Source organism: Gorilla gorilla, chromosome 17 (assembly GCF_029281585.2).
Source record: "Gorilla gorilla gorilla isolate KB3781 chromosome 17, NHGRI_mGorGor1-v2.1_pri, whole genome shotgun sequence".
Taxonomy (NCBI): domain Eukaryota; kingdom Metazoa; phylum Chordata; class Mammalia; order Primates; family Hominidae; genus Gorilla; species Gorilla gorilla.
The window spans coordinates 22579751-22607063 of NC_073241.2; the positions used below are offsets into that span (position 1 = coordinate 22579751).

At 38.6% G+C, this 27313-nt stretch overlaps 1 pseudogene; it reads left to right on the top strand.

Annotated features, from left to right (window-relative positions):
- Positions 1-223: 223 nt before the first annotated feature.
- The window catches only part of LOC129528442 (phosphatidylinositol 3,4,5-trisphosphate 3-phosphatase TPTE2-like), a 41094-nt pseudogene continuing 14004 nt past the window's right edge, over positions 224-27313 (top strand).

Sequence of the window (27313 nt, forward strand, 5' to 3'; positions counted from 1 at the left end):
ACCTCCACGCAAAAGTTTAGTTTGAAATAACTGCCACCACAAAGGCTGTCACGCATTGGGACTGAGGTCATAATAAAGAGGTTTATTTAAATCTGAAAGCATTACTATTTTCCCCAGCCTAAGATGTTGGTTGCCATCATATAAATCCTCCTTTTTAATAAAAAAATGACATTTTAGAACCAAATAGTGCTATACACATGAATAGTCAGAACTTAACTGGTTTATGTGCAGAGTAATGAAAGTTAGTTTTACCAGAAAAGTAAATTTTGAATTGTGTCTCCTGTCTGACTGTATTCTTTTGTCATCCTCTAGTCCACCCACAAATGAATTATCAGGAGTGAACCCAGAGGCACGTATAAATGAAAGGTGAGTTATGCATATGTGTGTCTTTATTTATCGAATTATAACTGAGCATAGAAGTATTCACACACACAGGCACATAAACAAATATATCCATCCATCCATCCATGCATCCATCCATGCACACTTCTCTCAAACACATCCACTAACAAATCCATGCATACAGTGGAAACATACAACAAGGAGACAGATGGCCGGACATTTGTGGAGTTTATTCTGGGAAGCCTGCGTGGCCATAGAGAGTGGTTTTTAACAGGATTTCCAATTCTTCTCCTCGTAGCCTTTGTAGGTAACATTGCTTCCTTTTCTAACGGAGTGTTATAAAAAGGAGCAGGTCATAGGAGAGCTGCTGCTTCGTATGTTAGTGTATTTGTCACTGTTAGTTCCTAGTAAGCAGCTTCTTAAAGGACTCAGATTTCCTGAGTTTGAGAGCCCACCAGATTGACAGAAAGGAGGAGAAAATCCTGTTTGCAACACGGAGGAGATAGCAGCTGACAAGGAGCAGTGAAGCCCTGGGCAGAAAAGAACAGAGCTAATGGAACATGGACTTGTCCCTCACACTCCAGAGCTCTGTCAACATATGAGGTTGGTGCTAAAACACAAACACAAGCACACCACCTCATTGGATGCAGCCCTTCCTTAGGCCCACAGCTACTTGCCTGTGTCCCATGGACAGGAAAGACTAGCATGATGGGTGAAAGGAAAGACGTGATGGAGAGATCCAGGAAGTGGGCCATAGATGGGATTAGGAGGAGGAATGCCTACACAGTGGAGTTGAATTTAAAAGAAATTCACCCACAAAAGGCTGTCTGTCGTGCATTGGCCAGCTCCAGTGGTAGAGTTTTGGTGAACTCTTGAGTCAGTGAGTCTTAGATAGATGTGCTGCAATCATATAAAGTATGATGTGTAGGGTAAATGGCATGGTAGATTCCAAAGAACCAAATACACACATGACTTCTGTAAGGGTAAGGCAATTTACAGGTTGAAAAGTAGTTGGAAGGTCGGGTGCGGTGGCTCAGGCCTGTAGTCCTAGCACTTTGGGAGGCCAGGGCGGGTGGATAACGAGATCAGTAGTTCAAGGCCAGCCTGGCCAACATGGTGAAACCCCATCTCTACTAAAAATACAAAATTAGCCGGGTGTGGTGGCGGGCACCTGTAGTCCCTGCTACTCGGGAGGCTGAGGCAGGAGAATTGCTTGAACCCGGGAGGCAGATGTTGCAGTGAGCCGAGATCATGCCACTGCACTCCAGCTTGGGTGACTGAGTGAGACTCTGTCTCAAAAAAACCAAAAACAACAACAAAAAACAAAAACAAAAAACCAAAACAAAAGCAGTTGGAATTATTTTGAACTGAAAACCTTAAGTCTAGGAAGTTACATGTTGTCTTAGTATGTACATGTTAACTTCTTTGGCATGGCCCTGTGTGTGAATTGAGAGTACCTTCTAGTAGGCTGGCCAATGCACCATGTGATATCAAGGAATACAGTTATACATGTATCTATGCATATACAAACACATACATACATGCATTCATACACACAAGAGAGACTGAGTAGGGCTATTGAGTGTGACAGGCATCCATGGGAACAAGGAGTTCCCTTGAAACTATTTCTAGAGTCCTCTCAGAATGAGCTTTGTATGCAATATTGTTTTGTTTTTTGGATGGAGGTAGGAAAATGGGGAGGAACTCATAGAGGGAGACTTTTTATGTTAGTGTTTGTCACATTACCTTTCTGTGAGAATGAGACTTTCCTAGTAGCATGAACCAAGGGAGAAGCGAATCCTGCTTGCAGGGAGAAGGAGATAGGAGTGGACAAAGATCAGAGAAATCCCAGCCAAAACAAAGAACAGAGCTAATAACCCTGGAATTATTTCACCCCCTCCAGAGCTCTACCGTTATGCGAGGCTGACTGCCTTTGCCCATACCCACTCTCACATGGGATGGAGCCCTTGCTTGAGGCCTCCAGCTACTTGGCCGCAACTCTTGGGCAGCAAAGAAAACTAGGATGGGTGAAAAGTGAGGAGGTGATTGGAGGTGATAGAGAATGAGGAACTCAAATGGGATTATAAGAAGGGAGACTCAGGAACTAAATTTGAACTAGAATTAAATGCTCTCCAAAAATGCTGTTACACCTTGAGGTGTAGATACCCTTACTTAATCTGCATGCATCGCTATGGTCACAGCCTAAAATGCTCACTGTTGGCATATGAAACCTCATTTCTAATAAAAAGACAAATGCCATCCCAGGTCAATTTAGTGATATACATACATGCGAATAATAAAAGTGTAACTGGGGAATGACACATAGACTAACTGTAGCTATTTGTTGCAAAACATTAGAATTACGCATTGTGTCTGACTCTGACCATATTTGTCCTTTAGTCCCGATCCGACTGACCTGGCGGGAGTCATCATTGGCTCAGCCCCAATGACAGGTGAGTTATAAAAGATGTACACATGACCAGGTGCAATGGTTCACACCTGTAATCTGAGCACTTTGGGAGGCTGAAGCAGGCAGATACCCTGAGGTCGGGTGTTTGAGACCAGGCTGGCAAACATCGTGAAACCCTGTCTCTACTAAAACTACAAGAACTAGCCAGGTGTGGTGGCAGGTGCCTCTAATCCCAGCTACTCAGGAGGCTGAGGCAGGAGAATCGATTGAACCTGGGGAAGTGGAGTTTGCAGTGAGCTGAGAACATGCCGCTGCATTCCACCCTGGGCAGCAGGAGCGAAACTGTTGCAAAAAAGAAAAAAAGAAAAAAAAAAAGATGTACACACACACACAAAACAGTGACAGAGAAAGAGACCGAGATTAGTGGGATTAACTCTCAGATGTGTTCATGATAATACAGTGTTTCTTTCACACAGGTTCTTTATCATCTCACTGTATCATGTATAGATAACTTCCACATTTTTACATTGTTTAGAAAAAAAGAAACTGACTATAGATAGAGGCTTCCATCTGTTACTGTCTTGTCACCCTTAGTAAGTAGCGGGCAAATGCTTTGGAAAAGCAGATTTTTTGTGTACCAGACATACCAGAGTAGGCCCAGGGAAGAGAGAATCCTGTTTGGAGTGAGGAGGAGGTAGGAGTACTTGGGGAACTGTGAAGCCTTCAGCAGAAAGCAACAGAGGTATGAGCCTTAGAGGTGTTCTCCACCCTCCAGAACCCTGCCACCACAGAGGCTGGTGCTCCAAACCTTAAATCACCATCCTATTGGATTGTGCCCCTGTGTCAGACCTCTAGTTACCTGACCCTTTTTGTGGGACATGAGAAACCACCATGCTGGGTGAACATAAGGAGCTAATGGAGGGCCTTTTAAGCAGGACAGTGAATGGAATAAGAGGGCTGACTACCTACAAATTGGAGTTGAGTTTGAAATAACTGCCACCACAAAGCTGTCACACATTGGGACTGAGGTCATAATAAAGAGGTTTACTTAAATCGGGAAGCATTACTATTTTCCCTCGCCTAAGATTTTGGTTGTCGCCATATAAATCCTCATTTCTAATAAAGAGGAAAAGACATTCCAGGTTCCAGTAGTGCTATACACATGAATAGTCAGAAATTAATTGGTTTCTGTCTAGAGTAATGAAAGGTAATTTTTCCAAAATATAAATTCAGAATTATGTCTCTTCTCTGACTGTTTTCTCTTATCATCCACTAGTCCACAGACAAGTGAATTTAAAGGAGCAACCAAGGAGGCACCTGCGAAAGAAAGGTGAGTAATAAATAGTTAAAGTCACCTGTCAGCATAAGTGTGCATAGAACTATACACACACAGGCACATGAGCAAGTATACCCCATCCATCCATCCATTCATCCATCCATCCACACGTCTCTTCAACACACTTACACAAACTAATCCATGCACATGATGGAAACATAGACCAAAGAGAAAGGAGACTGGTGGACATTTGTGGAATTTACTCTCAGGAGCCTGCATGGCCATAGAGATTTTTTTTTTTTTTAACAGAGTTTCCAATTCGTCTCATTGTAGCATTTGTTAGTAACTTTGCATCCTTCTTTGGTGGAGTTCTATAAAAAGGAGCAGGTCATAGGAGATTTGCTTCTCCCTGTGATGTATTTGCCACCCTTAGTTCCTACTAAGCAGTTTTTTTATGGGACTCAGATTTCTGACAGGAATTCATTGGTTTCTGTCTAGAGTAATAAAAGCTAATTTTCCAAAAAAGTAAATTTAGAATTGCATCTCCTATCTGACTGTATTCTTTTATCATCCTCTAGCCCACACACAAGTGAATTTAAAGGAGCAGCCCTGGTGTCACCTATCAGTGAAAGGTGAGTTATAAATACATGAAGACACACGTATGCATAAGAGTGCATAGAGCTATACACACACGAAGCACATACACAAATATATCCATCCATCTTCATCCATACACACTTTTGTCAACACATTTACACAAACAAACCCATGCAAAAAATGGAAACACAAAACACGGAGACAGATGGACATTTGTGGAATTTACTCTCAGGAGCCTGCATGGCCATACAGAGTGTTTTTTAACAGGGTTTCCAATTCTTCTCATTGTAGCATTTGTAGATAACTTTGCACCTTTTTTTGATGGAGTTGTATAAGGAGGTCAGTTCGTAGGAGAGCTGCTTCTTCCTGTTAGTGTCTTTGTCACCCTCAATTTCTGCTAGGCAATTTTTTAAGGGATTCAGGTTTCCTGAGTTTGAGACCCTACCACAGTGTTCCAAGAAAGGAGAGAATCCTATTTGCAACATGGAGGAGATAGCAGCCAATAAGGAGTAGTGAAGCCCTGGGAAAAAAAGAACGGAGCTAATGGAACGTGGACTTGTCCCACACACTCGAGAGCTCTGTCCACATGTGAGGTTGGTGCCTAGACCCAACCCAAACCCACCACCTCATTGGATGCCGCTTTCCTCAGGTGTGCGGGTACTTCACTGTGTCTTATGGGCAGGAGAGACTAGCATGATCAGTGAAAGGAAGGAGGTGGTGGAGGGTTTTCCCAATCATGTGAAAACCTCTCCTGGAAATAAATCATAAAGTTGTAAGTAATATGGAAAACCTGATTCAAGTTAATTATAGTGTAATGCTCAAGAAACCTTGCAAAATGAATGAGATTTTACAGAAGGAATAAAAGGATTGTGTTTAATCAGTGGCTGATTAAGGAAACATCTAGGTGAGAATTCTTAGCTGCTCATTAAGCAATAGCATGTGAGTTTTGTATGTAGTATTGATTTTTAAGCCAATAAATAAATTTTTAAAAGAATTTATTTTATAAGACATTGGAGGCATGGGCAAATTAAAACGTATTTCTATTATTATTATTATTTTTTGAGATGAAGTCTCGCTGTTGCCCAAGCTGGCATGCAGCGGCGTGATCTCGGCTCACTGTAACCTCCTTCTCCTGGGTTCAAGCGATTTTCCTGCCTCAGCCTCCTGAGTAGCTGGAACTGCAGTCATGTGCTACCATGCCAGACAAATTTTTTGTATTTTTGGTAGGGGCAGGTTTTCACTATATTGGCCAGGCTGGTCTTGAACTCCTGCCCTCGTGATCTACCCGCCTCAGCCTCCCAAACTGCTGGGTTTACAGTCATGAGCCATCAGATTGTATGGAGGCCCTGCCTTGGGTCTGTAGTTACTTAACCCTATCTGAGGGGCAGGAAAGACATCCATGATTGGTGAAGAGTTACTGGTGGTATTTGAACGTGAGAAGGCAGAAAATTACAAGGGCGAGCAAGGTGGGTGTTTACAAACTAAAGTTGATTTTATGTAAATTTTGCCAGAAACAGTAACTTGGGGATTAGGTTTAGGAGTAAAGAAATGTATATAAACTTGATTCATTAAGTTTTTTTCACAGGCTGAAAAATTTCATTACAAACATCTAAAACCTCATTTCCAGAGAAAAATTAAATACCGTGTTTCAAATAAATAACTGATTAATGTCCATTTTTCAGGGGAACTAGATTATAAATTGAAGAATAATTATTACTAATTTGTATCAGAAAATTAAGTCTAGGATAACATGTGGAGTCTTGCTATGTTCATTTTTAATCCTTTAGCTATTACCTCATTGAATTAAAAAGAGTAATGTGTGGTAGAGTCATCAATGATGGGTGAGATTTCAAAATACGGAGAGAAAGAAGAGAGGCATATATTAAGATTGGTAAAATTCACTCACAAATGAAGTAATAAAGAACTGCACTTAAATTGTGATTCATTAGTTTGTTTTTTAAGGCCCAAGAGCACCTTTACATAATATAAGGTTTTCTTCTAGGAAAAAATGATATACGCATTGACATATACATTTTCAGAGTTCAGCCAGTTTATAAATGTAGAGCAATTGTACATAATTTCAGCCAGAAAAGTATGTCTCTGAAGTCACTTGACCTGAAGTGTACATTTTTAATCGTTAGCACTGGCCCGGATAAAATGACATCAGTAGTCTTTCACTAATTTGATATATATTTGTTATAACTCACCTTTCAATGGTGGTGTCATTGAAAACTACTGACATTATTAATTTGGGTCAGTGCTAAAGGATCTATCTACACACACACACATATAACACACATGTATGTGTGTGTGTGTATATATACAGATATATCTTTTAGCTATATATGTAATATATATAGATATATAAATATGTATTTGTGTGTATATAGATATACATATATCTATATACATATGTCTACATATGTATATAGATACACATATCTATATACATGTCTACATATGTGCATATTTAAATGTGTGTATATATATCTATATATACATATCTATATATAGATATATTCTTTAGCACTGACCCAAATTAATAACATCAGTAGTCATATATATCGTTTAATATACATATAAGCATGTGTGTGTATATATATGTAAACATATATGTATATATCCTTTAGCATATATATGTATATATACACATATATAGTTTATATATACATATGTGTGTGTATATGCAGGTATATCTTGTTTTATTGTGCTTTATTTTATTGCCCCTCAGATATTACTTTTTGTAAACTGAAGGTTTGTAGCAACCCTACATTGAGCAAGTCTCCTGGTTTCATTTTTCCAACAGCGTGTTCTCACTTTGTGTCTCTTGTCACATTTTAATAATTCTTGCAATATTCCAAACTTTTTATTATCATATCTGTTATGATCTGTGATCAGTGATCTTTGATGTTACTATTGTAATTGTTTTGGGGCAACACGAACCATGTCCATATTAAGATGACAAGCCTAATCAATGACATGTTTGTTGTGACTGCTCCACTGACTAGCCATTCCCCCATCTCTCTCCTTCTCCTTGGGCCTCCCTATTCCCTGAGACACAACAATATTGAAAGTAGGCCATTTAATAAGCCTATGATGGTCTCTGAGTGTCCTAGTGAAGGGAAGAGTCACATGTCTCTCACTTTAAACCAAAAGCTAGAAATGATTGTGAGGAAGGCTAGACTTCTTGCACCACTTCAGCCAAGTTGTGAATGTAAAACAAAAACAAAAACAAAACAAAACAGAAAAGCCAAAAAACTTCTTGAAGAAAATTAAGACTGCTACTCCAGTGAACATACAAATGTTGAGAAAGCAAAACAGTCTGATTGCTAATATGGAGAATGTTGTAGTGGTCTGGATAAAGGATCAAACCAGCCACAGCATTCCCTTAAGCCAAAGCGTAATCCAGGACAAGGCCCTCACTCTCTTTGATTCAGTGAAGCCTGGGAGAGGTAAGGAAGCTGCAGAAGAAAAGCTTGACGCTAAAAGGTTTGTTCATGAGGTTTAAGGAAAGAAGCCATCTCTATCACATAGAAGTGCAAAGTAAACAGCCAGTGCCGATGCAGAAGCAGCAGCAAGTTATCCAGAAGATCTAGGTGAGATAACTGATGAATGTGGCCAAACTAAACAACACATTTTCAATGTAGACAAGATAGCGTTTAATTGGAAGAAGATGCCATCTAGGACTTTTATATTTAGAGAGGAGAAGTCAATGCATGGTTTCAAATCTTCAAAGCACAGGCCAATTCTCTTGTTAGGGGCTAATGAAGCTGGTGACTTTAAGTTGAAGCCAACAATCATTGACTATTCTGAAAATCCTGGGGCCCTTACGAATTATGCTAAATCAAGCAAGATGGGTGACTAGAGATGTCTGGTGCTCATCTCCCCTACAAGAAAGAACCGAGGCAAGAAATACACATCTAAGATTTGATTAGAGTATCAAAGGGATAGTCCTGGAGTGCAGCAAAGGAGTGGAGACACATCTGTGGTGACTGAAAGTTGCCATAGTACGGAAGCACTCAGCCTGTGCAGCCCCTTCTGTCCCATCTGGATTGAATTGGCCCAGAGACAGGAGGGACTTCTCATTGCAGGGTGAAGGTAGGCAGAAGATCCCCACCAGCCCCACTGCCATCACAAACACAAAGTCTTTACAACAAGAGAATCTCACAGTCTTTGCAAGCCCTCAGGCCAGTTTGGAGTATTGCCAAGGATTCACACAGCTGCATGTCCTGGACTAGGAGTACAAGGTGAAGACTTCCCACCCCCAGAGACTTAAGCTGCAGCAACACAGCACCATCTTGAGAACAGAGTCATCTCTTGAGTGTGCCCTCCTCTGGGGGCCAGTAGTCACTGTGCCTCTCCAGCACTGGAGCTTTATCTTCAGTACACCAAGCCCACATGGGTGGGTTAAAGCCACAATCCCAGCTGTGTGGAGGTTGGTCCCAGGACTGGCTGTAACTCAAGTAATGCAGAGTAGGGAAATCAACCCCCACCACCACACTTCCAGACAGAGGAATAATCTGCAGTCCCATCCAGGGTAAATTCACTCTTAAGACAGCCAAACCACTACATGCCCTCTCCCAAGTGGGAGAGGCCCCTAAGCCTCTGAGCAGCTGATACACCCGCAGGTCAACAAAGTGACTATGAGCCCATGCTCAGGACCTGAGAAACAGCCTTGCGGGCCCCATCAACCACAGACATGCTCCTGGCGTGCCCAGTAGCCCTCTGCTTTTAATAAGGGCCTGAGAAACAGTCCTACAGGCTGCCCCCAGCAGGCACACCACCAAGTGGGCCTTGCACCTGTGTCTCATACCTGAGAGACAAGCAACTGTGTATGCCCAAGTCTCAGGGCTGAGAAGCAACCCTGGGAGCTTACTCAGGCCAACTAAGCAGCCACATACCTATGTCCCAGCTTGAGGAACAGCCCTTTAGGCCACCGCCCACAGAAACACTCCCAGGCCAACTAAGCAGCTGTGCAACCTTGGATGAGCCTGAGAAATACTCCTGTATCCATTCCCAGCAGATGCACCTCCAGACCAGCCAATCAGCCATGAATGCCCATGTCCTGGACCTAAGAAAGAGCTCCATGGGCTACTCCCAGAAGACATGCCCTTACGCCAGCTGAGCAGCCTCGTGTCCACATCCTGGCTCATAGAAGCAGTCCCCAGGGCTTCCCCTGGCAGGCACCACCCAGGCCAGCTGAGCAGCAGTGTGCCCACATCCTGAGCTAGAATAGCTCTATGGACTACCCCCAGCAGACACACATCTAGGACAGCTGAGAAGTCATTTGACTGTATCCCAGGCCTGAGAAACACCCCTCTTGGCCAGCCCTGGCAAAGATACCTTCAGTCCAGCTTAGCAGCTATGCACCTATATATTTGGCCCATGAGTTTCCCCCAGCATACTGCCCCCAGGCCAGATGAGCAGCTGTGTACCCACATACCAGTTATGGGAAACAGCCCTTCAGGCCACTCCTGGAGTGCATGCTTCCAGGCCAGGCAAACAGCTGTGTGCCTGCATCCTGGGCCTGAGAAACTGTCCTGCAAAGCACATCTGGAAGTCATGCCCTGGTTGAGCAACTGCATCCCCATGCTCCTGGCTAGAGTGATGGCACCATGGCCAGCGGCATAAAGCCATACTCCAAGTTTTCTGACCCACTGTATGCCTGCACACACCCTTACCCTGAGAAACAGCCCAGTGAGCCCACCCCTGGCAAGGCTGCACCACCATCACTACAAACTTCCTTAACCTAGGCCACTGAGTAACTTGCAAATGTTACTAGTGTGGATCACAGCTGAATAAACTACATGGAGACTACACTTACTGCATCCATGTAGAACCAAGGCCGGTATACCCCCAATGAACTGACATCCAAGACCCGTTCATACAAATTAATTCATACAAGTAAACCTACTCCATAAAATTGGAAAAGGTGACTTTTTCACCAGATGCATAGAAATCAATTTAGAAACACAGCAACCATGAAAATGCAAGAAAACATGTCACCTACAAAGGGAAATAATAATTATCCAGTAATAGAACCCAATCATAAACATATGATGTGACAGAAAAAAGAATAATCTTAAGGAAACTCAGTGAGATGTAAGGTAATACAGATAGGCAAGTCAATGAAATCAGGTGAAAGAGAAATTCAGTAAAGATACAGATATCATAAAAATAACCAAACAGAAGCCCTAAAAGCTAAACAGTTCAATGGATGAAATGAAAAAATACAATCAATGGCTTTACAGACAAGAACAAGCAGAAGAAATAATTTCTGAACTTGAAGACAAGTCTTTTGAAATAACACAGACAGGCAAAAAAGGATAAAAAAGAATGAAAAAAGCCTACAGGATTTATGGGACACCATTAATTTGATCAAATATTCATATTATGGGCATTCCAGAAGGAAAAGTGTAGAGAAAATATGAGGAAAACATATTTAATAAAATAGCATAAAACTTCCTAACTCTTGAGAGAGAGCTAGACATCTATTTCCAGGAAGATCAAAGAACCCCAAATACATTCAACCCAGACATTATAGGCAAATTGTGAAAAATCAAAAGACAAAGATTTTTTAAAATAGCAAAAGAAAAGTAACACACTTATAATGAAATCCCCATTAGACTAACAGCTGATTTCCCAGTGGAAAACCTTAGGCTAGAAGAGAATGGGATGATACATTCAAAGTTCTGAAAGAAAAAAATCTTTCAGCCAATAATATTATAGCCAGCACAGCTATCCTTTACAAATGAAGAAGACATAAAATCTGTCATAGATAAACAAAAACCAAGATAATTCATCACCACTAGACCAACATTACAAGAAATGCCCAAGGGAGTCTTACATCTGGAAGTAAAAAGATGATAACCACCATCATGAAAACATGCAAAACTTTAAAAGTCACTGTTAGAGTCAATACATAAAGGAGAAAGAGAAAGGAATGAAACCTTATCACTACAGAAAACTACCCAACTTCAAAAGTAAACAGGAAGAAAGGAATAAAACATATACAAAACAACCAGAAAACAATAAAACGTTGGAAGTAACTCCTCACCTACCAATAATAACTTTGAATGTTAATAGATTAAATACCCCATGAAGGATATAGACTTACTGAGTGGATTAAAAAATAAGACCCAACTATATTTTATCTAAAAGAAACTCACTTTACCGGTATAGAAACACATAGACTGATAATAAAGGGATGGAAAAAGATATCCTATGCAAATGGAAGCCCAAAGTGAGCAGGGATAGCTATACTTGTATCAGACAAAACAGAGTTCAAGTTAAAAACCATAAAAATTGACAAACAAGAGTATTATGTAATAATAAAGGGTTCAATTCAGCAAGAAATATAATTGTAATATGTGTATAATTGTAAATATGTATGCACTCAAACACCAGAGCACCTAGATATATAAAGCGAATATTACTAGATCTAAAGAGGGAGATAGACCCCATTACAATAAGAGTTGGGCACTTCCGTATCCCACTCTCAGCATTGGACAAATCATCTAGACAGAAAATCAACAAAGAAACATCAGACTTAAACTCCACCATAGACCAAATGGACATAAATAACAAACATATACAGAACATCTCACCTAACAGCTCCAGAATACACATTCTTTTCATCAGCACATGAAACATTATCCAAGATAGACCGTATGTTAGGCTACAAAACAAGTCTCAAGAAATTTTTAAAAATTGAAATTCTATCAGGTATCTTATCTTACCACAATGGAATAAAACTAGACATTCATAACAAGAGGAACATTCAAAACTATACAGACATATGGAAATTAAACAACATGCCCTTGAGTTACAGTGAGTGAAGAAAGAAATTAAGAATGAAATTTAAGAATTCCTTGAAACAAATGTAACTAGAAACACAGTATACCAAAACAGGGGACGCAGCAAAAGCAGTTATTAAGAAATATGTTTTTAGCTTCATCCGTGTCCCTACAAAGGACATGAACTCATCATTTTTTCAGCAAACTGTCGCAAGGACAAAACACCAAACATCACATGTTCTCACTCATAGGTGGGAATTGAACAATGAGAACACTCGGACACAGGAAGGGGGACATCACACACTGGGGCCTGTTGTTGGGTAGGGAGAGGGGGGAGGGATAGCATTAGGAGATATACCTAATGTAAATGACGAGTTAATGGGCGCAGCACACCAACATGGCACATGTATACATGTGTAACAAACCTGCACATTGTGCACATGTACCCTAGAACTTAAAGTATAAAAAAAAAAGTATATTTTTAGCAATAAATGCCTGGATCAAAAAAACTAGAAAACTTTCAAATAAACCACTGAAAAATTCTACCTCAAGAAACTAGAATAGTAAGAACAAACCAAACCCCAAATTATTAAAAGGAAATAAATAATGAAGACCAAACAGAAATAAACAAATTTGAGGCAAAAATTACAAAAGGTTAACAACGAAAAGGTTTAAAAAATATCAACAAACCATTATCTAGACTAATTAAGAAAAAGGGAAGACCCAAATAAGTAAAATCAGAAACAAAAAAAGAGACCGCATAACAGATAATGACAGAAATAAAAATAATTATTAGAGACTATTATGAGCAACTCTACAATAAATTTGAAAACCTAGAGGAGGTGGACAAAATCCTTGACCCATACGACCTACCAAGACTAAACCAAGAAGAAATAGAAAACCTGAACAGACCAAAAACAAGTAATGAGATTAAATCAGTAATAAAAAGGCTTTCAACAAAGTCCAGGACCTGATGGCTTCACCACTTAATCCTCACTTGTGAAAGGAAGAGCCATTTGCTACAGCTAACTTCATTGTTGTCCTATTTTAAGAAATTGTCTCAGCCACTCCGACCATTGGCAACCACCACTCTGATCAGTCAGCAGCCATGAACATGGAGGCAACGCCCTCCACCAGCAAAAGGTGATCATTAGCATTTTTTAACCAATAAAGTAGTTTTTAATTAAGATATACACATAAGTTTTTTGAACATAATGCCATTGTAAACTTAACAGGCTACAGTGTAGGGTAAACATAACTTTTATATGCACAGGGAACCCAAAACATTTGTGTGAGTTGCTTAATGCAGTTTTTGCTTCATTGCAGTGGTCTGGAATGAAACCCACAATGTCTTTGAGATATGTCTATACACATATTATTTATATATTATATATCCATATACATATTCTTTTATATATCTTTATATACATATATATAGAAAGAGACAGAAAGAGAAAAGAAGATAAAAATATGCAAAATTCAGTGTTGGGAGTATCCATGAGGAAAGAGTTTCTGGTTAATGATTGTAATTTTCTTTCTTAAATATTAGGTCTTCCAGTGAGCTAAGTCATGTTTACTATATCCTTTAGATTCATGGGATTCTTGTTATTCAAATATATTTTTCATCACTATTTTGTGTAGCAAATATCTAATGATATATTTTTGCTTTTTTTTTTTTTGGTGGCTAAAGTGTGTTAGCACGACTTTCCAAGTTTGAAGTTGAAGATGCTGAAAATGTTGCTTCATACGAGTAAGTCAGTTTGAAGTTTGAAAGGAGGGAGCCATTGATGGATCTCTTACCTTTAGTTAAACAGGGCTTCCGCTGAGGCAAGAAGGAAAAAGGGAAACTATGGAAAGATATCAAAATGTATGGGTGGGAGGGTACACCGTATTTACTCCAGTTGAATTCTTAGACAAGTATTATTTTGAAAAAAAAATTCCATCCATTCAGAAATAAATGTTCTTCTAGCTTGAAAATGTAAAAAGTATTCTTAGAGGAAATTAATTCCATTAAAAGTTTTTTTAAAAAAAACAGGAATGCAGAATGCTACTTAACTCATCAATAGTGAACGTTTCTCATTTTTACTGGATATGGTGTGATTCCCAATTTTGTACATTTTGCCTATGAGCAAATAGTATTGATAGCAAAAGCAAACATATTTTGCTGACTAAGACCTCTTTATGCTCATTGGGATTTTATTCTTATTTGTTTCTAATCTCACTAGAGTACTTCCTGTTGCACTGACCTGAAGGCATTTTATCATGTACTCACTGTAATGAAACAATACATTCTTAAACTGGCTTGTGTCTGAACTGCAGACATATTCAGGAGATTTTTCTTCTGCTTCTTTCTTGCCCAGTTGTATAACCATTCACCAGCTTGTGTCAATGCTGGAGAGGAAGTACTGCCATAGAGGAAGTTAACTCACCATGGTTGTAAGCTGTTGGTGACTAAACAAAGATTGGAAACAAAGAGGGCAAATAAAAATAGTTCTTCAAATTACCCTGAATTTGCCACTGAATTAAACTGTGTGTCTGCAGATTAGCTATACGTTTTCTGTAATGGAGCTGCCCAGGGCTGAAACAAAATTAGACCGATTAAGCAAGGCAAGCATTTCCTTCTTTCCCCACTCCAAACAAAATAAAGCAGGTTTTCATTTTATTTTATTTTTAAATTACAAAGTCTCATTACATAGATATAGGAGGAATTTGCAGTAGTCCCTGTGAGAAATGCTGGTGTTTCATAACAGGGGAATGATATTGGATTTATAGTAAAAGCTGGAATCAGTGCTTGGCTTTGCCATCATATATTCATTCACCTGATACTCAGCAAGTCACTAACCCTCTTTAACTTTCAGATTATTCAAATGTAAACTGGCTATTATGCAATCCATGTATTGGATATTGTATTTAAAAAATTAGTAATAAAATGAAAATAACATGCAAAAATACTTTGAAAACTCTGTAGTTCTGTAAATAGGTTTTATTCTAAAAGCTAAAAATAACGTAAGAGTTCATTAAGGAAAATCTGAAAATACAATCAACAAATCTACCCACATTTAGTCATTCTTAAACTTTGATGCATGCACTTCTAAGTTCTTTAAGCATACACTTTTTTTGTTTACAGATATGAGACCATACTTATTCTTTTGCAAATAACCTTATTAATGACATCATAGCTATATTTTTTGTTAATATATATTCATGTGCACTTACAACATTATTTGTAACAGTTGTGTGATATTTCATGGTGTAGATGTGCTATAATTCATTTAATAGTCAGATATTGCTGAACAATTCAGTTTTTTACAAGTTTTTAACTTACAAAAATGAATATATTTGAGGCTAAATCTCCGTATATTGTTGGTTATTTGCTTGTCATAAATTCTCAGAAGTGGAAATTCTGTGTCAAAGGGAATGATTGTGACGCTATTGATATTGATATATGCTTTAACATCAAGATGCAAAGTGTACATTTCTCCCCTCCCACACTTAACACTAGCCATCATTGATTTCTCTGATATTAGTAAATATATTTGTTCTAATGCACGTTCTTTGACACACCTTCATTTATCCTTTTCTGTCTTTGGACTGAAAAGTTAAATCTATTGATCCTTTTTCTATTTTATGTAATATAAGCAATTTCTCCCAGGTTGTCTTGCTTTTCACTACATAAAAGCATTTAATCCTCATGTAATCAAATGTATCTGTACTTTTCTTTGTGATTTTGCCTTTAATGTTATTCTCAGAAAGTCCTTCTCACCCCAAGATTTTAAATATATCCACCAAAATTTCTGTTTTGAATTTATTTTCTTCATTTAAATAAAATATCTGCCCTGAATTTACTTTGTCTTAAGGTATAAAGTGTAGAAATTTACTTTTCTCCTAAGTGACTCATAATTTTTTCAGCATGAACATGTCATCCCTCTGTATTGTCCTTACCCTGTTTTAGTGATCTAGAGTGAGCAGGAAGACCAGAGTCACTACAGTGTTTTTCGTGCTTTGCATCATGGCCACCTCCCTACCCCCAGAGTCTGCACAAGAGAAAAATGTGTCCAGTGGGGGAGATAGCACCTGCCTTCAATACAAATCCCATTTCATTAAACACGGTCTTGTTAGTGTCATGTAGCTTCCACCTTCTATTGATAAAAAATGAGTCATGTTCATAGTTAATATTTGTGCTTTTAATTCAACTTTGATATTATTGGAACTTTCAGTGTATTAAGGTTTAGTATCTCATATCTTTTTTTCTCTCTTTTTTTTTTTTGAGCCGGAGTCTTGCTCTGTCACCAGGCTGGAGTGCAGTGGCTCCACTCAGCTCACTGCAACCTCCGCTTCCCAGGTTCAAGCGATTCTCCTGCCTCAGCCTCCTGAGTAGCTGGGAATACAGGCATGCACCACCACGCCCAGCTAATTTTTTGTATTTTTAGTAGAGATGGAGTTTCACCATGTTGGCCAGGATGGTCTCGATCTCTTGACCTCATGATCCACCCACCTTGGCCACCCAAAGTGCTGGGATTACAGGCGTGAGCCACCGCGCCTGGCCTCTATCTCTTTATTTTTGAATTGCCATTTAAATTTAGTTTTTGTCTCTCGTGTATAGCATGTAATGCCTTTAATTTCAAAGTTATCTGAGAGTATTTCTCAATATGCAATATGAGAGTAATATGTTTGTATTTATGATTTCTGGTACGTTTGGTTTTATTTATCATCTTTTTCTTTATTAAAAATACTTTGATATTTTCTTTGTAAATTTGTCTATGTTTTGCTATTAATTGATTTGTTTTTATCCCTTGCATTTTTTGTTGATATGCAAGTCAGAAGCCCATTTCTAGTCTATCAATGTTTATATTTAAATGTTTAGAAAACATAATTATACCATTTTTCCATCAATATCGAGAATAAAACTGGACTTGTACCTGTGAAAGATAAGAAATGCAACCTGCCTTTACTTCTATCTTCTTCCACACCTTGAATCCTAGTGTAAGAATGCCTAAAAATTCAAATCGATACTATTATTCATGATTTTATATCATTTATCTTTACTTTTAGGATCATTTATTTACATTTTCACCTGCTACTTTTTTTTTATTATTATACTGTAAGTTCTAGGGTACATGTGCACAATGTGCAGGTTTGTTACATATTCATGCATGTGCCATGTTGGTGTGCTGTACCCATTAATTCATCATTTACATTAGGTGTATCTCCTAATGCTATCCCTCCCCCATCCCCCCACCCCATGACAGGCCCTGGTGTGTGATGTTCCCCTTCCTGTGTCCAAGGGTTCTCATTGTTCAATTCCCACCTATGAGTGATAACATGCAGTGTTTGGTTTTCTGACCTTGCGATAGTTTGCTGAGAATGATGGTTTCCAGCTTCATCCATGTCCCTACAAGGGACATGAACTCATCCTTTTTTATGGCTGCTTAATATTCCATGGTGTATATGTGCCACATTTTCTTAATCCAGTCTATCATTGTTGGACATTTGGGTTGGTTCCAAGTCTTTGCTTTTGTGAATAGTGTCGCAATAAACATACGTGTGCATGTGTCTTTATAGCAGCATGATTTATAATCCTTTGGGTATATACCCAGTAATGGGATGGCTGGGTCAAATGGTATTTCTAGTTTTAGATTCTTGAGGAATCGCCACACTGTCTTCCACAATGGTTGAACTAGTTTACAGTCCCACCAACAGTGTAAAAGTGTTCAGTTTCTCCACATCCTCTCCAGCACCTGTTGTTTCTTGACTTTTTAATAATCACCATTCTAACTGGTGTGAGATGGTATGTCATTGTGGTTTTGATTTGCATTTCTCTGATGGCCAGTGATGATGAGCATTTTTTCATGTGTCTGTTGGCCGCATAAATGTCTTCTTTTGAGAAGTGTCTGTTCATATCCTTTGCCCACTTTTTGATGGGGTTGTTTGATTTTTTTCTTGTAAATTTGTTTGAGTTCTTTGTAGATTCTGGATATTAGCCCTTTCTCAGATGAGTAGATTCCAAAAATTTTCTCCCATTCCGTAGGTTGCCTGTTCACTCTGATGGTAGTTTCTTTTGCTGTGCAGAAGCTCTTTAGTTTAATTAGATCCTGTTTGTCAATTTTGGCTTTTGTCGCCATTGCTTTTGGTCACCTGCTACATTTTTGTTCTTCATTTTGATTCATTGCTCAGCTGACTCAAGCACTTTGAGTAATTGTTTTTAGGAAAGGTACATGGAGGCTATGCTTCGTGTTGCTTCATGTTGGAGTGTCTGTCTGTTGCTCCCGAGTGTGAACAGTACTTTTCCTGGATATGGATTTACTGAGTCATAGTTATTTCCCTGCAAACTCTGCACATAACTGCTTGAAGCTTCATTTACATAGTACTCTTTTTTTAAGCAAAAAAGTCTCAATTGTGTATTTACTTGGTATAGTTTCAGGATACACTGAAACAGATTAAGGGGCTAAAGCCACCCAAGCCACTTCTTCATGCCTTCGTAATCTGTCAGACTTGGTTCTGTATGGTGACATTGTCAAGTGAGTTCAGATTTATGACATTTCCTTGATACCCAGAGATCTAGTAGACTGTGTGGGATCAGAGGTTCTTGTAGTAAGGGAATGGCAACTTGAGGAGAGAGTTCACCTCTTTTGGCCAATTGATCCTCCATCTACATCAGCCTTAACTCTCCAAGCCTGGGTGGAGGTGGTGGGTCCAGGTGGAGAGGGGAAGATTAGAAGGATTGGGGATTTCCTTTATCTCAGGTTAACCTAACATCATTCATCAAAGACCAATGTTTTTTTTTTTTTAACTTTTATTTTAGGTTTGGAGGTACACGTGAGATTTGCTACGTAGGTAAACTTGTGTCAGGGAGGATTTTTTTTATTTTTTACATATTATTTCATCATCCAGGTATTAAGCTCAGTACCCAAATAGTTATCTTTTCTGCTCCTCTCTCTCCTCCTGCCCTCCCCACTTAAGTAGACCCCAGTGTCTATTTCCTTCTTTGTGTTCATAAGTCCTTATGATTTAGCTACCACTGATAGGTGAGAACATTCAGTATTTGGTTGTCTGTTTCTGCACTAGTTTTCTAAGGATAAGAGCCTCCAGCTCCATCGATGTTCCCACAAAATACATGATCTCATTCTTTTTTATGGCTGCATAGTATTCCATGGTATATATGTACCACATTTTCTTTATCCAATCTGTCATTGATGGGTACCTAGGTTGATTCCATGTCTTTGCTATTGTAAATAGTGCTGCAGTGAACATTCATATGCATGTATCTTTATAGTAGAATGATTTATATTCCTCTGGGTATCTACTCAGTATTGGGATTGCTCAGTCAAATAGTTCTGCTTTTAGCTCTTCAAGGTATTGCCATAGTGCTTTTTACAGTGATTGAACTAATTTACACTCCCACCAACAATGTATATGTGTTCCTTTTTCTCTGCAACCTTGCCCGCATCTGTTATTTTTTGACTTTTTAGTAATAGCCATTCTGACTGGTGTGAAATGGTATTTCATTGTGGTTTTGATTTGCATTTCTCTAATCTGTGATATTGAGCTTTTCTTCACATGTTTGTTGGCCACAAGCATGTCTTCTTTTGAGAAATGTCTGTTCATGTCAAAGGCCAATTGTCAGTGCCCCAGTTCTGCTCAGTATCTGCCCTCTTTGTTCTCCCATCTTAGGCACAGGCTGTGAGAATTGTCTTAGGATTCATGGCTCTTGGGGTGGAATTTGAGTCCTGTGTTGGAGGCTTCAGTATGACAGAAACTTCCTGAAGTCTTCTCCTACTGAAGCTTCCTGTGTTGGAGGCTTCTCCTCCTGAAGAGCCTCCAACACAGGAGGCTTCAGTAGGACAAAAAAAAATTGTTCCTCATGAGCTACCTTGTCTCCAGCCATAAGGTAAAATGAGGCATTATTGGAGGCTCCATCAAACAGGTTCTTCTTCCTTTGATTAATGGAAGGAACCCAGTCTTTCAGGTGTTTCTCCTTTGAAGTATATCTTACTAAAACGTCTTACCTCTGAAGTTCGTTTGCAACCTCATATGCGACTCTTGCTAATGTGTATCTGTTCACTAGGTGTCTAGTTTGAGGAGATGACAAGAGCACCATTTACTCCCTATGCTCATTCCTGAAACACCTTATTTTATTGCAGTGGAAACTGAGATCTGGCCAAAGTTTGATGATTTGCCCAGGCTGGCATTAAAATACAGTTCTCTTCTACCACCCTTTTCTGTCTTCATGCTATACTCCTTGAGATGATGACCACAAGTTTAAGTTTAGTATTGCCATAAAGTTGGGGTTGGAGCTTTGCATGCAATGGAAATGTTACTAAACATCCAAAGTTTACTGTCTTATTTGCATATATTCTGGATAGCATAGTAAACAAGTAAAATACTCATGGAGCAGGAAGAATAAAATTTTAGCTATTAGTAAAAAGCATTTTGTTATACAACTTCTGAATAATTTTCTTTTGAAATTATATTTATAAGGCCCTTTGTTTTTTGGTTAAATTTACAATATATGTTAGAAGAAACCTGATTAATTTTATTTTTACTTCTTTTTGCAGCAGCAAGATTAAGAAAATTGTGCATTCAATTGTATCATCCTTTGCATTTGGGTATGTGAGACATAGAAAACACCATGTATTAAATATATCTGAGACTTGGCTGGGCACGGTGGCTCACGCCTGTAATCCAAGCACTCTGAGAGGCCGAGGCGGGTGGATCACATGAAGTCAGGAGTTCAAGACCAGCCTGGCTAACATGGTGAAACCCCATCTCTACTAAAAATACAAAAGTTAGCCAAGCATAATGGTGGGTGCCTATAATCCCAGCTACTCAGGAGGCTGAGGCAGAAGAATCGCTTGAACCGAGGAGGCATAGGTTGCAATGAGCTGAAATTGCACCATTGCACCACAGCCTTGGTGACACAGCAAGACTCCATGTAAAAAAAAAAAAAAAAAGAAAAGAAAAGAAAATATATGAGTCTCATATATATCTATACATACATATATATATATATGAGACTTAATACTTCAATGAGAAACACTGAAATAAAATAACAAAAAAGCATTTCCACTGTCCATCAGTTGCTAAGTAGCCATGTGCCCCATCTAATGTAATCTAATTTATCATGGAATTTTGGTTTAAGCTGGACATTAAGAATTGCAAATAAATGGCTTTTGCCTAAGATTAATAGTAATATATTAATATTGTATTTCTTCCATCTGCAAAAGTAACATTAATGAAAATCAAATGTTAAAATTCTATAATTATTAGTAAAGTGTTTTATTAGTACCTTATACATCAGGAATTACTCTTTAATTCTGGGAACAATTTACTTAGACTCTTCTCTACATAAGAGTAAGATTTCATACTATGATATAGATTTATGCAATATAATTGTTTCCTTTTGAATTAATAATATTTGAATTTGAGCTGCAAGTTTTTAAAAAAGTACTTCAAAGATGAATTCACCTTCATAGACTAGGCAAATAGTCTAATCAATTTATGGAGAATATATTTAGAATATGTAACAGCAAGTGGCAGGAGGTACTTTAGAGTTCAAGACTCATGTGCCCATCACTCTGCTAGAAGCACCCATAAATATGAAATCATGTGCTTGTTGAAAATGTCACTGATGAAAAATCTTGGTCTTTTAAGAGCTTATGTTACTCATGCTTTCATTTGGTTTTTATTAATAAATTCTTTAGAATTATCCAGATTAATGAGGGTTTATTTTTTATGAGAAATTGGTATAAACTTCTTATGAAATTCGCAAATTTTAAGAAGAGTTTGTAAACACACAGGTGATTTTAATTCAGTTTTACTTTTCTCTCTTGAGGTGTTGGCCTGGTGTGTTTACTGTAAAAGGCCACAATAATATCTTGTGAAGTGGTTTGGTGAGAATTTTGTTTATTAAGAACTGCTTCTATTGGGTGAAAACAGTGATTTTTCTGAGATTCTAAGGCATTACAGTTTTTCCTGCCACTGGGCAGCTTAATACTAAATAATAACATTTTGGTACCTGATCAGTGGCTTAAATATAGTATAGCTACAGGGACAAATGCCCCTTTATCTTTGCATTTATTTATTTATTTATTTGTTTATTTTAGACTATTTGGAGTTTTCCTGGTCTTACTGGATGTCACTCTCGTCCTTGCTGACCTAATTTTCACTGACAGCAAACTTTATATTCCTTTGGAGTATCGTTCTATTTCTCTAGCTATTGCCTTATTTTTTCTCATGGATGTTCTTCTTCGAGTACTTGTAGAAGGGTAAGTTTGATTATTTTTATAATGCATTAAGCTACTTTGTAGTTTTATAAGAAGCACTTTCGGAGGCTGAGGTGGGAGGATCCCAAGGTCAGGAGTTCGAGACAATCCTGGCCAACATGGTGAAACCCCGTCTCTACTAAAAGTACAAAAATTAGCTGGATGTGGTGGTGGTTGCCTGTAATCCCAGCTGCTTGGGAGGCTGAGGCAGGAGAATCGTTTGAACCTGGGAGGCAGAAGTTGCACTGAGCTGAGATCATGCCATTGCACTCTAGCCTGGGTGACAGGGTGACTCCATCTCAAAAAAAAAAAAAATTTTTAAAATAATTAACAGGAGCATTCACTACAAACTGACTTAAGAGCATTTGGGCCTTATGAGAACATTGGTGGTAGTCTGGCAGTACCCCCCCATGTCCTGTGTTTGAGGTGGCCATGGATTGATGTTCCTCTGCCTTTGGACAGGGGTGGAAAGAGTGGGAGGAACTGCATCTTGTGGTTTGAGTGACAGCTCAGCCATAGCACAATAAAACACTAGGTAGACTTTTACAGTTTTTGATCTAGGCCCTGATTCCCAGACAGCACCTGTGGATTCACCTGGAGGCTAGGAGAACTTGCCATCCTGAAGGCAAGGACACAGGCCTGGCTGTTTTTACCATGTGATGACTGTAGAGCCCCAGGGCCTTCAGTAAACTCCTGCAATACCTAAGGAGTGGTTACAGCAGGTCTTGGGCAAGACCCCGTGCTGTGCTGGCCTCAGGTCTGACCCAATGCTGTCACAGTAGTGGTGGCCACAGATATGCTTATGTCACTCAACCCCAAGCTTTAGATGCCTCAGAACAGAGAGAGAGACTCTGTTTGTTTGGGAGAAAGTAAGGGAAGAAAACAAGAGTCTCTTTTTGGTAATGCAGAGAATTATCCTGGATCTTGTCCAAGACCATTAAGGCAGTACCACTATGAGTCTGCAAGAACCAGAGTTTAGGAGGCTTGGGGTGCCCCCTAAAGCAGATAGAGATTAGATCACAGTATCCAAGTTCTTTCAAATATCTGGAAAGCCTTCCCAAGAAAGATGGGTACAAACAAGCCCTGACAGTGAAAACTACAATAAATACAGTGAAAACTACAATCAATACCTAACTCTTCAGTGCCCAGACACCAAAGAATATCTGCTAGCATCAACACTATCCAGGAAAACATGACCTCACCAAATGAACTAAATAAGGCACCAGGGGCCAATCCTGTAGAAACAGAGATATGTGACCTTTCAGACAAAGAAATCAAAATAGCTGTGTTGAGGAAGGAAACTCAAAGAAATTCAAGATAACACAGGGAAGGAATTCATAATTCTATTAGATAAGTTTAACAAAGAGACTGAAATAATTTAAAAGAATCAAGCAGAAATTCTGAAGCCAAAAAATGTAATTGGCATGCCGAAGAATGCATTAGTCTTTTAATAGCAGAATTGATAAACCAGAAGAAAGAATTAATGAGCTTGAAGACAGGCTATTTCAAAATACATAGAGGAGACAAAGGAAAGAATAAAAAACAATGACGCCTGCCTACAGGATCTAGAAAATAGCCTCAAAAGGACAAATATAAGTGGTATTGGCCTTAAAGAGGAGGTGGGGAGTGTAGAAAGTTTATTCAAAGGGATGGTAACAGAACGTCCCAAACCTACAGAAAGATATCAATATCCAAGTACAAGAAAGCTATAAAACACGAAGCAGATGTAACTCAAAGAAGACTACCTCAAGGCATTTAATAATCACAGTCCCAAAGATCAAGGATAAAAAGAGGATCTTAAAAGCAGCAAGAGAAAAGAAACCAATAATATACAATGGCGCTACAATATATCTGGCAGCAGACTCTTTAGTAGAAACGTTTCAGGCCAGGAGAGAGTGGCATGACATATTGAAAGTGCTGAAGGAAAAAAACATTTACCCTAGAACAGTGTATCCAGTGAAAATATCCTTCAAAGTGAAGGGGAAATAAAGACTTTTCCACACAAAAGCTGAGGGATTTTGTCAACACCAGACCTGTCCTAGAAGAAATGCTAAAGGGAGTATTTCAATCAGAAAGATAAGGACATTAGTGAGCAATAAGTAACAACCTGAAGGTATAAAACTCACTGGTAATAGTAGGTATACAGAAAAATGCAGAATGTTATAACACTGTAACTATGATGTATAAACTACTCTTACTCTAAGTAGAGAGACTAAACTATGAGCCAATCAAAAATATTAACTACAACTTTTCAAGACATAGATGGTATAATAAGATATAAATAGAAATAACAAAAAGTTAAAAAATAGGGAGACTAAGTTGTAGAGTTTTTATTAGTTTTCTTTTTACTTGTTTATGAAAACTTATAAGATTAAAATAATGGATTATAAGATAGTATTTACAAGCCTCATGGTAACCTCAAACCAAAAAATATAACAATGGATACACGAAAAATAAAAAACAAGAAACTAAATCATATCACCAGAGAAAATTACCTTCACTAATGAAAGACAGGAAGGAAAGAAGGAAGAGAAGACCCCAAAACAACCAGAAAACAAATAACAAAATGGCAGGAGTAAGTCCTTACTTATCAATAATAACATTGAATGTCAGTGGACTAAACTTTTCAATCAAAAGATAGAGTGGATGAATGGATGAAAGAACAAGACCCATCCAGGTGTGGTGGCTCACGCCTGTAATCCCAGCAGTTTGGGAGCCCAAGGCAGGCAGATCATGAGGTCAAGAGCTACAGACCATCCTGGCAAACATGGTGAAACCCTGTCTCTACTAAAAATACAAAAATTAGCAGGGTGTGGTGGTGCGCACCTGTAGTCCCAGCTACTCAGGAGGCTGAGGCAGGAGAATCACTTGAACCCGGGAGGCAGAGGTTGCAGTGAGCCGAGATGGTGCCACTGCACTCCAGTCTGGTGACAGAGCAAGACTCCAGCTCAAAAATAAATAAAATAAAAAAACCCATTGCTCTGTTGCCTACAGGAAACACTCTTCTCCCATAAAGACACATGTAGGCTGGAAGTGGTGGCTCGCTCCCATAATCCCAGCACTTTGGGAGGCAGAGGCGGGTGGTTTACTGGAGGTCAGGAGTTCGAGACCAGCCTGGCTAATATGGTGAAACCCTGTCTCTACTAAAAATACAAAAATTAGCTGGGTGTGGTGCCGGGCACCTGTAATTTCAGCTACTCATGAGGCCGAGGCCAGAGAATCACTTGAACCTGGGAGGCAGAGGTTGCAATGAGCTGAGATCACACCACTGCACTCTAGCCTGGGTGACAGAGTGAGATTCAGTCTCAAAAAGAATAAAAATAAGAACAAAAAACCCAAAAACCAAAACCAAAACCAAAAACATGCTAATATATCTGATAAATATTGATGCGAAAATACTCAACAAGATACTAGAAAACTGAATTCAACAATATATGGGAAAGATCATTCATCATGACAAGTGGGATGTGTCTCTGGGATGCAAGGATGGTTCAACATTTGTAAATCAATCAATGCGATACATTATATCCACACAGTAAAGGATAAAAACCATAAGATCATTTCAGTTGATGCTGAAAAAGCATTTGATAAAATTCAACATCCCTTCATGGTAAACACCCTAAAAAAACTGGGTATAGAAGTAACATACCTCAACTTAATAAAAACCGTATATGACAGACCCACAGTCATTACCGTACTGAATGGGGAAAAAATGAAAAGCTTTTCTCTGCGATCTAGAACACAGTGAGGATGCCCACTTTTACCACCGTTGTTCAACATAGTACCGGAAGTCCTAGCTAGAGCCATTATAGAAGAGAAAGAAAGGGAATAAAAAAAGAAATCCAAATTGGGATGGAAGAAGTAAAATTATCCTTGTGTTTGCAGATGATACATTTTATTTGGAAAATACTAAAGACTCCACCAAAAAAACTATTAGAATTGATAAATTCAGTAAAGTTGCAGGATACAAAATCAATATACAAAAATCAGTAGCATTTCTATATGTCAACAGTGAACCATTTGGAAAGGACATTTAAAAAGTGGTCCTATATACAATAGCCACAAATAAAATTAAATACCTAGAAATTAACCTAACCAAAGAAGTGTAAGATCTTTATAATGAAAATGATAAAACACTGATGAAAGAAATTGAAGAGGACACCAAAAAATGGAAAGAGATTCCATGTTCATGGATTGGAAGAATCAATATTGTTAAAATGTCCATACTATCCAAAGCAATTTACAGATTCAATGCACTCCCTGTCAAAATATGGATGACATTCTTCACAGAAATAGAAGAAACAATCTTAAAATTTATATGGAGCCACAAAAGACCCAGAATAGCCAAAGCTATTCTAAGCAAAAAGAACAAAGCTGGAGGAATCACATTACCTGACTTCAAATTATACTACAGAACTATATAACGAAAACACCATGGCACTGGCATAAAAACAGACACACAGACCACTGGAATAGAATAGAGAACCCAGAAACAAATCCACACACACTTACAGTGAACTCATTTTTCATAAATGTGCCAAGAACATACATTGAACAAAAGACATCTCTTCAACAAATGGTTCTGGGAAAACTGGATATACACATACAGAAGAATGCACCTAGACCCCTA